Below are 11,546 nucleotides of genomic sequence, written 5' to 3' on the forward strand. Positions count from 1 at the left end.
TCAACTTGTAAATGAAATGAATATTTTGTGATGATTTGTATTTTAGGATTATTTTAACTTTTGATCCATGAGTGTTAGAGAATGTTGAGAGAGGAGATGAATCAAATTTCTCAAAATGTAAATATATTTTTGAGATATTCCTTTCTTTCTGAGTTGATATGTATATAAAGTTTTTATATGACTATTATTATATGTTTGAATTAGTGGGCTTAATGGGGTTTAAACATGTTAGTGAAAAAAAATTATATGTGGGAATTAGTGGGTTTAATGACTTTAAACATGTTAGTGAAAAAAATATCCGATAAGCCCAAAATGTAGATGTGTAGGTGTGATTTCATATTTGATTCCTCTTCACTTTATATATATATATATATAGTTATTTTAATTATACATTTATCTAGTAATAGAGAGTTTTATTCTCCCTCCAACTTGTTTCTATTCTTAGGAGACATGTTAGCCAGAAAAATCCCATAAGCCCAAAATGTACGTGTGTAGGTGTGATTGACCAGATTAGTCATGCAAAGTTAATAATTCACCATTTATTATTTTATTTAAATAAAATTTAATGTGATATGTATATTATGATTTTTTTGGGAAAATTTGTTTGTTATTTTATTCATAAAAGTAAAATGACCGAGTTGAATAGTTTTATTATTTTTATTTATTATTACTTTTTTAATTGAGTGACAATATGCTTTATTATTATTTTTTAATCTAATGCTTCATTTTATGGAAACTACAACATCTTTTCCATATTTCGGCCTAGAGGCGCTCTCCAAACCGTATGGTAGGGATGTTGTAATATAATGTTTAACATTTTGACTAAATCAAATTACATAAATAATAATATTATTATTATTAATATTAATGTAATGTAAACATTTTAACTTGCTCAAAATAAAATAAATAAATAAAAATAACCCTATGAAAATAAAATAAAAATGAAAATGGCCTATGGTATTGGCCCATGGTATTCATGTGGAATGTAACCCATTTAAAGGGAGAGATTAAACCAACTTAGTTCCATGATCTTAACTCCAGATCGAGAGGGATCAAATCTTTTGATATTCAAACCTCTTTTAAAGTGAAAAGAGATTTTATCCCTCTCAACGCTTAATAGATTCAGAATTAAGATGGATCCATGTTGGTAAATAGACATTTAAATCTTCATACTTATTTACAACCACTACAACATTTACCCCATATTGAGCCAACATTTAAATGTTTACACTCATTTAGGGACACTACAACATCACCCTCATACTAGACTTTAAAGTGCCTTTTGACGCAATTATTATTGAATATCATTGATACTCATGTAATAGATTGGTTAAACATTTTTGTTATGCTTTTACATTTAATATTTAATAGTCCAAGACTTAATGATATACACAAATTTAGTAGTTAATACTTTACTAATGACTATCCTTTTTTTCTTAAACAAAAATGAGTATTTATATTATATAAATTCGTGCTTGGCTCACGACATATACATAAGGAATTACATAGCAACTTCTTCAAAATTTACAATAGAACAACAACGTGTACAAAACATAAAACTATTGATTGATAATAAAGTCCTTAACCACTATGAGCAAGAGTCCTGAGGAGGCTCATTGATGATCCGGTGGATCAAAATAGTGCTCAAAATTCCAAGTGTGCGAAAGAGCTCAAAACCAGAATGACTGGATAGATCTCGGCAATCTGAATCCAATGCAATTCGTTTCACTCAAAACCAATATTGGATGCTCCTGATATCGTGTTCTGATCGAATTAGTAAAAAGGCAAATTTTGGTAAAAATCACAGATGACTCAACATTTTGGGCCAGAGGTAGGCTTCCACATGACCTCATCTGATTGGTTGAAAAATTAAAAAATTATGATATTCATATTTTTCTCCAATTGCTCCAAAGGTCGAATTTTTAATTATTTTTGAAGGTTCATTGGTTATTATGTGGCCAATTGTGGAGGGCCACGTGTGCCAACCAAAGGTGGCCACATGGCCTCCAGATAGTGCATTAAAAAAGTTGTTAAGGGTCAAATGTAGGTCACAAGGGTCGAACCCACAACCTCAACCAACAACTCCAAGGGCCTAACCAATTGCGTTGTGATGTCGCTTATTAAACCAAGGGAGAAAAACATTATTTAAAGTTTGTAATGTGTGCATATGGGGGAGGGGGTCGAGCTAAGCCCTAGCCCCTGGCCACCCCAGCGCCACAGGACCGCGGGCGGGGGGCCAAGGGCTAGGGCCTAGCCCAGCCCACGAGCCATGGACCTAGCCACATAACCCAATTGCGAATGGAGCAGAGACCGGAGGCTAATGGGAAGAGGGGCCAACCCCAAGGAACATGGTGCCTCATGTGACTACAAGCGTGGAAATGGAGAGGGGCCAGCCAACGTCACCAGCGCAACATAAAACCAAGGGCACGCGCCAAATCTGGGGGCTAGACATACCCGAAATCTTCAGCCCCCTATATGGTCTTATGGCCGCTATGTTACTAGAAAAATTGGGACTGGGGGCTTAATGATAGATTTAACTGTCCTACAAATTTGCCCGCCGAGCGGGAATGTAGGCGAGGTTTGCGCGCCAATTCTGTGTTTGGGGCCCTTAGGTCAGGTTTAGGCTGAATTGGATGATGGTTAACTATAGAATTTGGGAGAAACTTGAAACACTCATAACTTAGTCAAGTTTTGGCCAAGTGAGGTGCATAAAGAACCAAAATTGGGGTTTTTGATAGTGTTGGATCCATTGGAGACATCAATTTTGTTGTTAGAACTTTGTAAGCATGTAAACACACTTTTGAGATTTTTTAATGAAAGAGGCCCTGCATTGGAAGCCGGACTAGGAGATGTAGCCTAGGAGAGGAATGAACTCCTTTATCATGCTTTGTGTTATGTGTTTCAAATATGGTTATTTTTCTCTATTTGGCTGTAAAATTTGGTTAAAATTTACTTGTTTATGTTTTTAGTAGATTGATTCTCTACCCAAAACACATATAAATTTAACTTGCAAATTGTTAAAAATCTTCGAGTTTACACATATAGATCATTTTGGTATTAGAGCACAAGGTTATTGTGAATATTTGATTTGTTTGCAAATTTTTTTTTCTGATGCTTACAAGGTTGAAGCTCAAAAGAGGAGAAGGAGAACTTGTGGTGCCAAGATCTCAAATTGTTTCAAGGAGAACAAACACATCTCAAGCCTAAATAGTCATGGCACATGAAGAAGGTCCTGAAGGGATGTTTGAAGATGAGAAAACTTTCAGAAAAGCATTCTTTGAGATGTTTGAGATGGTTAAGGTTCTGTATGAGGAGAGGAATTCCAAACTGTATGGAGAGAGCTCAAAGCCTCCAAAAGGAGATGGAGGAAAATGAGACAAACCTCCAAAAGGGAATGGAGGGAATGGTGACAAACCACCACCTTCACCTCCATCATCATCCTCATCCTCATCTTCAACTTCTTCTACCCTTTCACAAACACATCCAAATTCCCCAAGGGGTCATGGTAAAACTCCTTTGCTTAAGCTTGATATTAAGTTTGAATTGCCTATGTACAATGGAGAGGTAAATGTAGAGAGATTAGATAATTGGATTCATTAGATTGAAGTGTATTGCAAGATACAAAGAATCAAAGATGATGAAACCAAGATTCAACTTTCTTCTCTTAGATTGGAAGGTGCAACATTAATTTGGTGGGAAGCCAAAACTCAAGAGGACATGAAGAAACATGGTAAGGTTTTATCCTCTTGGAATGATTTTGTTGTTGCAATAAGAAGGCAATTTTATCCATTAGCATACATGCAAAAAATTATTATGGATTGGCAAAACTTTAGGCAAGCTAAAGGGAAAAATGTGCAATCTTATACTCAAGAATTTAGGAAAAAAGCTTTGATTTTTGGTATATATTTTTCCTCACAAGATACTTTGCTCAAATACATTGGAGGATTGCATATTTATTTGAGACATACCATTCTCATGTTTAACCCTACAAAACTAGATGAAGTTTGTGTTCAGGCAACTCATTTAGAGGCAAGAGGGGAAAATGTTTCTGAAGAAACTAGTGAGAGTTCCTTTGAGTCTGGAGAAAAAGGAAAGGGTAAGTTCAAAGGAAAAGGGAAGAAAAATGTTGCCATCAAGATGGAAAAATAAAAACTTACATATAAACATTGTTCCAAATAGGGCCATGATGAAGATCATTGTTGGAAACTTCATCCAGAGATGAGACCCAAAAAGTTTAAAAACAAAGAGAAAGAGAAGAGAGCTGCAACTATACAACATGATTTAGGTTCAAATTCTGGAGATGAAACAAAGATCACAACCATGGGTTTGAAAGGTAAGGACATTGCAAGTACTAGTTCTTCAAATTATATCAATGAAACTCAAGATGAAAACAATAATAATAGAGTTTTTCCGCATTAGAGTCATTTCAAAACATACCAAGATAAATACTCTGTTTGATAGTGGTTCACAAGCAAATCTTATCTCAGAATACATTCTCAAGAAGTTGAATTTAGGAAATATTCCTCATCCTAAACCATATCCTTTAGGTTGGGTATGTGAGAATGCAAAATTGCAGGTGACAAAGAAATGCATACTTACATTTGAAATCACGGCAAACTTTCTAGATAAGGTAGAGCTTGATGTAATTCCAATTGATATATGTGGTATTGTTTTGGGAAGTCCATATCTTTATGATAGGAGATCTATTTTTCATTTCCATGAGAACAAATATCATTTTTTCAAGAATGGGATTGAATACATTGTTAGAGCACATAACAAGAAATTGAATGCATCTCTTGTAAATGCGGGACAAATGAAGAGGATTGTAATGCTAGTCAGAATTTTGCATTGTTAATGTTCAAGAACAAAAATGTTGAGGAACCTAAAGCCTTTCAAGGATATGAATCAAGTTTAAAATTTGATTTCATTGAGGTTTCTAATTCATGTGATAATATGTTTAAGGAGTCTAACAAGTTGCCTCCTAAAAGAGGTAAACAAAATGAAGTGAATTTGCAGCAGGATGCATCATTGTTGAACATTGGTTTGAACAAGATGCCAATGTTAAAGCATGCTCAGGCCAAAGAGAAAATGCAAAAGAAATTTGACAAAGAGGACATTGGTCCCAAAACATATTCTTGTGGGTTTCATAATGTTTTGGCTTTGAAGAAGGATGGTTCATGGCGATGGCAATCACATTTGGTAAAGAGTAGAACCAAGTGCAAGGTTAGAATGCTAAGCATCGTCATGGCAACAACGTTCAAAGTGAAAGGAACTTCAAATTGTTTAAGTTTCCATTGATTGAAGACCGAGGAGGGAATGTTCAGATTCCTTCAAGAGCAGTTTTCTGTTCTGCATATCTTGGAAAATTGTAGCAAGATTTCATCTTTGACAAAAAGTTCAGGACTCCAAAATTAGGAAAAGTGATGTACTTTCATGAAAAGCTCAAAGCGACAAATTCAAGAAAAGTTCAGTGGATTGAGACTGGAAGGGTGAGGGAGCAGTACCCTCATCTATTTGTTGATTGATAAAGAGCTTTTGGAGGTCCAAAAGCTTCCGAGGGGGAGGAGTGATTCGGTGGATCAAAATAGTGCTCAAAATTCAAAGTGTGTGACAAAGATTAAAACCTAAACGACTGGATAGATCTCGGCAATATGAATCCAAAGCAATTCATTTCACTCAAAACCGGTATCAGATGCTCCTGATATTATGTTCTGATCGAATTGGTAAACATGTAAATTTTGGCAAAAAGGAGAGATGACTGGACATTTTGGGCGACTGGATAGATCTCGGCAATATGAATCCAAAGCAATTCATTTCACTCAAAACCGGTATCAGATGCTCCTGATATTATGTTCTGATCGAATTGGTAAACATGTAAATTTTGGCAAAAAGGAGAGATGACTGGACATTTTGGGCCAGTGGCAGGCTGCCACTTGGCCTCATCTGATTGGCCGAAAAATTAAAAAAATTTGATATTCAATTTTTTCTCCAATTGCTCCTAAGGTCGATTTTTTAATTATTTTTGAAGGCTACCTGGTTATTATGTGGCCAATTGTGGAGGGCTATGTGTTCCAACCAAAGGTGGACATGTGGCCTCTAGATAGTGCATTAAAAAATTGTTAAGGGTTGAACGGAGGCCATGAGGGTCAAACCCACAACCTCAACCAACAATTCCAACAGCCTAACCAACTGCGTTGCAATGTCACTTGTTAAACCAAGGGAGAAAAACAATATTTAAAGTTTGTAATGTGCACATATGGGGAGGCACCTGGGCTAAGCACTAGCCCCTGGCCACCCCAGCGCCACAGGACCACGAGCAAGGGGCTAATGGCTAGAGCCTAGCCCAGCCCACGGGCCATGGACCTAGGCACATAACCCAATTGCAAATGGAGTGGAGATCGGAGGCTAACGGGAAGAGAGGCCAACCCATAGGGGGCCAACACCAAGTCACACGGTGCCTCACGTGATTGCGGGCGCAGAAATGGAGAGGGGCTAGCCCACGGTCACTGGCGCAGCATAAAACCAACGGCGGGTGCCAGAGATGGGGGCTAGATAGAGCCCAAAATCTTCGCCCCCCTATGCGGTCTTATGGCCACCATATGACCAGAAAATCCAGGACTGGGGGCTTGATGGTGGATTTAACAGTCCTACAAATTCGCCCGTCAAGCGGGAATGTAGGGCAGGTTTGTGTGTCGGTTCCGCGTTTGGGGCGCTCAAGCCAAGTTTAGGCCGAATTAGAGAATGGTTAGTTATAGAATTTGGGAGAAACTTGAAACAATCATAACTTAGTCAATTTTTTTCCAAATGAGGTGCAGAAAGAATCAAAATGGGGGGTTTTGACAGTGTTGGATCCATTGGAGACATGTAAACACACTTTTGAGCATTTTTAATGAAATAGGCCCTACATTGGAAGTTGGACTAGGAGATGTAGCCGAGGAGAGGGTGAACTCCTTTATCATGCTTTGTCTTATGTGTTTCAGATATTCTTATTTGTCTCTATTTGTCTATAAAATTTGGTTAAAATTTACTTGTTTACGTGTTTAGTAAATTGATCCTCTACTTAAAAAACATATAAATTTAACTTGCAAATTGTTAAAAATATTCAAGTTTACACATATAGATCAATTGATGACAATGAACTATTACCTTGAGGGGCTAATTTGGATGCTCTTGTCTTCTAAATGTCCTTGGAACTGGTATGGAACATGAGATCCCCCTTTTTCCTCCCACTAATGCAAGGTTTTGTTAAGGTTGCCACCCAATATGCATTATGATCCAAAAATTGTGTCCCCAAGGGCCACAAAGGAATTTTAGCAATCTTGTTTTTTCTCTTAAATGAATAGGCATGTAAATATTTTAGTATGAATATTTCCACAGTCAATAACTTGATGTAGATGACAACTTTTGGTAAATTGTGTGTTGTTAATGATATGCCTAATGTTTTGGGTGAACATTTCACCCATCTTTAGGGACATTAAGCTTTTATGATGTAAATATTGATAAAGAAGAATACCTAATTTGAAGGAATGTCTAAATAATAAGTAGCCAACCAGTGAGATGTCAAACTAGATTCTAGAAGTCTAAGCGAAGATTGAGACCACATTGTGGATATACCACCTGAAGCTCCTCTTGCACTAACAAAAAGAATCCCACTACCATTACAAATCTTGTGTTTATTTTGGAGGACCTCTTGATCCCCCATTTTTGTCTCTTGGAGTAGGAGAACTAAGGGTCTCTCTTTCTTGATCAAAGATTTCACTTCTTCCACCCTTTTTGTCGACTCTAATCCCTTGCAATTCTAAGAGAGGACCCTCATTTCTTACTTGTTGTATGAGGAGCCCCTAGCTGAGGGGTTGAGTTGCCTCCTTTTCTAGTGCTTTTATATCCCTTCAATTTTGGATCTAAGATTGCTTGTGTTCCTATTTCTTTATCCTTCTCTATTTTTTTGTGCCCTAGCTCTCTATTGGTCTGACAGCTAGCCTTTCCTTGGAGCCTCTCTAATACTTTTTCCTTCTCTACCTCTGAATTCTTGTCAACGAGCTTAGCAAGGAAGACCCCGGTTTGGTTAGGGGAGCGAAATTGTTCCTCTTTTGAGGGAGATTCATTTGTTGCTACGGTATTGGATCATTTTCTAATGGTGGCATGGATTCATAATTTTTCTTTGGTTCACAATTTGATCCCGAATTTTGTACTTGTTCTTGTAAATTGGTTTCGAGAATCTCCCCCTTTTTAGTCACTAAATTTAGAGCCTCACAGTGGTTATTTATCTCATTTGGGCCTTTACTAGATCCTTCCCTTCCCCTCGGAGTGGATCGCTTAGGGGAAGCTAGTCCTTTCCAAATGTTTCCATTATGATATGGTTTATTTGGCTAATTATTCTATTGTTTAGATGAACGTCTTCTCCTCTTTTGTTGTTTCCATTGTTCTCTTTCATTCCCTTGCTTTTGTTGTTCCTCCTACTTCATTTTGTAGCTTCTTGTGAAGTGGCCATATTTATGGCAAACTTTGCATTTAAAAGGAAGTTGAACGTATTCAACCTCTTGAATATGGGTTTAGCTATTCAAATTTAGGGTTATTGTTGTTGGGAACCCCTTATCCATATCTACCTCCACACATATCCTTGCATAAGAGAAGAGACCCTCTAGTGGCTCAGATCGATTAATGTATTTCCAAAGTGCATTGTTGATATTTTTTAAAGTCATATCATTCCAACAGTGCAAAGGTAAAAAAGGGATCTTTACCCAAATAGGGATGGTATATGGGACACCACTTTTAGGGATAAAAGATGGGCTCCATCAATCCTTGAGATTATCGGTTTTCAGGGATTCTATGAAGGTCACTGGAAAAACAAAGAAGATTCCTCGAAAATTTTGTTTCAATTGAACTCAAACTTTGGTAAATGAAAGCCTCCAAAATTGACCTCTAAAATCAATGCTTTTTCAGTTAAGAAGTGTCAGGGATACGGATAAAATTGGCCACTGGAACAACCAAATCAAAGATTTCCTAGGAGACCATCGTTGATTTTTGCAGACGGGAGCGACAGGGATAAAATCAGTTGCTGGATCAACAAATCAAAGTTGCGTAAGAGGTTTGTTTCAAGAGAATTTCAACCCAGATAGATTATATTCTTCAATGGTGACCTTTGGCTTTTGGGGTGTAGAAGGGTCGTGGATTGGAAGAAATTAGGCGTCAAGACTTCAAATAAAACTTATTCACATATTCATTTCAAGTGAATTGGAAATGGTCTAGTTTAGGATTTCTTTTCATGCATGATATCTTTAAAATGATAATAAAAACCTTCTTAAACGAGGGAGGTTCACCACATTGCCTTTGAAGGGTCCTTGCAATTTTCTTTCTAAAACTTCAAGATGTTAAGTATACTTTTGGCTCTATTGATTCCCAACATCATTCAACAAGGGTTTCCAAGAGATTGGACAACTAGCCTAGCAATACCTCTTTTTAAAACTGGAGACATTAATAATCCTTCCAACTATAGAACCATTATGATCAATCCTTTGTTTGCAAAGCTTTTCGACAACATGGTAGACAATAGAATCAGTAAGTGGGCAGAAGTAAAAGAAAAGAGGGCAAGAGAACAAACAGGTTTTAGGCCGAAACATTCTACAGTGGGTCATGGTATCACGTTGAGACACAGTTGAAAAGGTTTGGGAGGACAAAGAAGAAGTATTCTATTGCTCGTTTGACTTCAAAAAGGCATTTGACACAATCCCTAGAGATAAGTGTGGCATAGAATGGAAAAACTTGAAATTCCTTTGCATTATAGAGTTGTTATCCAGAGACTTTATGAAGAGGTGAAAGTCAAAGTTAGAACCTCAGCAACTATTTCAGAACGCTTTAGAAGTGGCATTTGAGTCAAGCAAGGTTTCCCTTTATCGCCTACTATTTTTGGTTTATATATTGATAAATTGGAAGAGTGGCTAAATTTGCAAGGTGGAGATGGTGTTCGGTTGGGGGAGTCTGTGATAAAGATTCTTTTATATGCTGATGATATTATATTGATTTCTAAATCAGCCCATGAATTGCAAATGCACCTATATGCCCTTGAGCATTTTTGTAGAGCGGTGGGGATGCAAGTCAATACTAACAAGACCAAAATAAACATTCTCTCTAATAAAAGGAAGCAGAGCCAACATAATTTCTTCTTTGAAGGCAACATTCTTGAATAAGTAAAGGAGTACAAGTACCTCGGTATTGATTTCAACAAAAAACTTAATTGGGAACACTGTAGAAAGAAGATAATTTTAGGAGGGTGGAAAGCATTATATGCTTTTCAAAACAAGTGCAGAGAGGTAGAGTTACGGGATTGGAAAACGATTAAAGTGCTTTTTGGACTCCTAGTTTGTCTAGTGATGTTATATAGGTGTGAATTGTGGGCTAGCGGCACCCTCGTCTCAAAATGGAAACAAATTGAGAAAATCCAAAAACACTTGATCATGAGCAAGTTCAACATAAAAAGTTTGGTACCTTATGAGATAATGTTGAGTGAAACTGGAGCAACTCCCATCATAGTAATTGATATGGTGCGACTCATAAGATATCTAAAAGGAATTGAGCAAATGGGAGTAGGTGGATGGCCTAATGTTACCTTCAATGAAGGCATGAGTGAAAGAGAGAAAACATGGATGAAACAAATGTTAGGCCCCTATACTACAAGTGTAACCCCTTATTGTTATTAGTACAACCCACTTATTATATTGATGTACCCATGTAGTGCCCATATTGTTACTACTGTGCCACATAGAAGCCCACTATTGTTATTATTGTGCCCTTACATTATTATTGTTATGTCGGCTCTGATTATGTTATGACCCCTTAGACTCCTATATATAGAAAGGAGGTCTTTTCATTTGTATCATCCAAGAATTGTTCATTTTGTGTAATGTAAAGGAGGTTGCCCCCTCGAAGAGGCTTAATTCTAAGGCGTTGATCTCTCTTTTCTATCATTTTGTGAGTTGGTTTCATAACATTTGGTATCAGAGCTTTGGATTCTAGGGTTTCGCTGCTCCAAACAGGTCATTGTGGCATTTTCGCTGTAACTTTTTTCTGCGATGTTTCAGAAGCTAAAGCAAAAACCCATTTGAGAAGAAATCGCGCTGAATCTTGGGTCCAAATTTCAGAGCTTTTCACTCTATATTTGTGGAGATATGATCTGTGGAAGTTGGTCTTTTTGAAGACTCCTGAATTACATTCCAAACAGGTGACCTGGGGAAATCGTCATAACTTTCTCTCTGAGCATTGGATTGAAATTCCGTAAGAAGGTACAGAAATAGGACGGACTGTAGTTTCTTCTCTATATTTTTCAGAGCCAAAGGTCGAAACAGTGACACGTGGCACTTCATACAAGTTCGCTCTTATGGAAAGGTCTATAATCAGGTCATCTTGGGAGATTGTGCATAACTCTTTCTTCGAGAATCCAATTTGGATCATACTAGTGGCATTGGAAGGAGAACGCAGAAGGATACTAGAGGTCGCAATTTCAGAACTTAAAGATCCGAAAGTATAGAGTTACAGTCGTTTCAAGATCG

This window comes from Pinus tabuliformis, chromosome X (genome assembly GCF_031772625.1).
Source record: "Pinus tabuliformis cultivar Carrire ecotype Pingquan chromosome X, CPIR1, whole genome shotgun sequence".
Classification (NCBI taxonomy): Eukaryota; Viridiplantae; Streptophyta; class Pinopsida; order Pinales; family Pinaceae; genus Pinus; species Pinus tabuliformis.